The sequence below is a fragment of the Manis pentadactyla genome, chromosome 13, assembly GCF_030020395.1.
Source record: "Manis pentadactyla isolate mManPen7 chromosome 13, mManPen7.hap1, whole genome shotgun sequence".
In the NCBI taxonomy this organism is placed as follows: domain Eukaryota; kingdom Metazoa; phylum Chordata; class Mammalia; order Pholidota; family Manidae; genus Manis; species Manis pentadactyla.
In genome coordinates, this window is record NC_080031.1 from 38,766,764 (window position 1) to 38,769,255 (window position 2,492).

The 2,492-nt window shown below is 37.6% G+C and overlaps 1 pseudogene; it reads left to right on the top strand.

The window, feature by feature from the left end:
• Positions 1-315: 315 nt before the first annotated feature.
• Positions 316-1,887, top strand: LOC118917641 (cytochrome c oxidase subunit 1-like; annotated as a pseudogene).
• Positions 1,888-2,492: the final 605 nt, after the last annotated feature.

Below are 2,492 nucleotides of genomic sequence, written 5' to 3' on the forward strand. Positions count from 1 at the left end.
AGTCCTTGAGCTAAGGACTGTAGAAATTTAATCCACATCACCTAAATGCAAATCAGCACTTTTATTAAGCTAAATCCTTGCTAGACTGGTGGGGTATGAGCCCACAAAACTTTAGTTAACAGCTAAAAACCCTAATCAACTGGCTTCAATCTACTTCTCCCGCCATAAAGAAAAAGTGGCTGGAGAAGTTTCAGCAGAGTTGAAGCAGCTTCTTTGAATTTGCAATTCAATAAGTAATCACCTCAGAACCTGGCAAGAAGAGGATTCTACCCCTGTCTTCAGATTTAGTCTAATGCTTACTCATCCACCTTACCTATGTTCATTGACCGTTGATTGTTTTCAACAAATCACAAAGATATTGGCACACTATACCTCCTATTTGGTGCTTGGGCCAGAATAGTAGGTACTGCATTAAGCCTTCTACTTTGTGCTGAACTAGGCCAACCTGGGAACCCTTCTAGGCAACGACCAAATCTATAATGTAATTGTCACCACACACGCATTCATGATAATCTTTTTTATAGTAATACCAACCATAATTGGAGGCTTTGGAAGTTGGCTAGTGCCCTTAATAATTGGAGTTCCTGATATAGCATTTCCTTGTACGAACAATATAAGCTTCTGACTGCTTCCCCCCTCCTTTCTACTTCTAGCATCTTCCATAATCGAGGCTGGAGCTGGAACTGGCTGAACTGCATATCCTCCTTTAGCAGGTAATCTAGCACATACTGGAGCATCAGTAGATCTGACTATTTTTTCTCTCCACTTAGCATGTATTTCATCAATTCTGGGAGCTATTAATTTTATTACAACCATTATTAACATAAAAACCCCTGCAATAAATCAACATCAAATTCCACTATTTGTATGATCAGTCCTAATCACAGCCGTACTTCTACTATTGTCCCTGCCTGTACTAGCCGCTGGCATTACTATACTTTTAACAGATCGCAATCTAAATACAACCTTTTTTGACCCTGCCGGAGGAGGGGATCCTATCTTACATCAACACTTATTCTGATTTTTTGGTCATCCTGAAGTATGCATTCTAATTCTCCCTGGCTTTGGAATAATCTTCCATATTGTAACTTACTACTCGGGAAAAAAAAAGAGCCTTTTGGATATATGGGCATAGTTTGAGCAATAATATTCATTTATTTTCTAGGCTTTATTGTATAAGCACACCGTATATTTACAGTTGGAATAGACGTCGATACACAAGCCTACTTTATGTCAACTACTATGATTATTGCAACCCCAACAGGCGTAAAAGTATTTAGTTGACTGGCAACTCTACATGGAGGAAAAGTAAAATGAGCCCCAGCTATATTATGAGTTTTGGGCTTTATCTTTTTATTCACAGTAGGGGGTTTAACTGGCATTGTATTAGCCAACTCGTCACTAGACATTGTCCTTCACGATACCTACTACGTAGTAGCCCACTTTCACTACGTCCTCTCTATAGGTGCAGTTTTTGCTATCATAGGAGGCTTTGTACACTGATTGCCACTATTCTCAGGATACACTCTCAACAGCACATGAGCAATAATTCACTTTACAATTATGTTTGTAGGCATGAATATAACCTTTTTTCCTCAACATTTCCTTGGACTCTCAGGAATACCTGGACGTTACTCTGACTACCCAGATGCTTACACAATATGAAACACTGTGTCTTCCATAGGATCTTTTATTTTAATAACTGCTGTTATACTCGTAGCTTTTATAGTCTGAGAAGCATTTGCCTCTAAACAAGAAGTTCTCATAGTAGAATCAACAAATACCAATCTCGAATGACTACATGATTGTCCACCACCCTAACACACATTTGAAGAGCCTACTTTTGTAAACCTAGTTAAAACAAGGAAGGAATCGAACCCCAAATAATGGTTTCAAGCCAATATCATAACCTTTATGTCTCTCTCAATCACTGAAGTATTAGTAAAATTTATATAACTTTGTCAAAGTTAAGTTATAGGTTTAAATCCTTTATACTTCTATGGCATATCCACTCCAACTAGGCTTTCAAGATGCCATATCCCCAATTATAGAAGAACTGTTTCATTTTCATGATCACACACTAATAATCATCTTCTTAATTAGCTCCTTGGTCCTATATATTATTTCTCTCATACTAACAACTAAACTTACCCATACAAACACAATAGATGCTCAAGAGGTAGAAACTATCTGAATCATCCTACCTGCAATTATCTTAATCCTTATTGCCCTACCCTCCTTATGCATCCTTTACATAATAGATGAAATCAATAACCCCTCTTTAACCATAAAAACAATGGACTATCAATGGTACTGAAGCTACGAGTACACAGACTACGAAGACCTAAGTTTTGGCTCATATATAATTCCCACCCAAGACTTAAAGCCTGGTGAACTTCGACTTTTAGAGGTGGATAATTGACTTGTATTACCCATAGAAATAACTATCCGAATATTTATTTCATCTGAAGACATTCTACACTCTTGAGCTG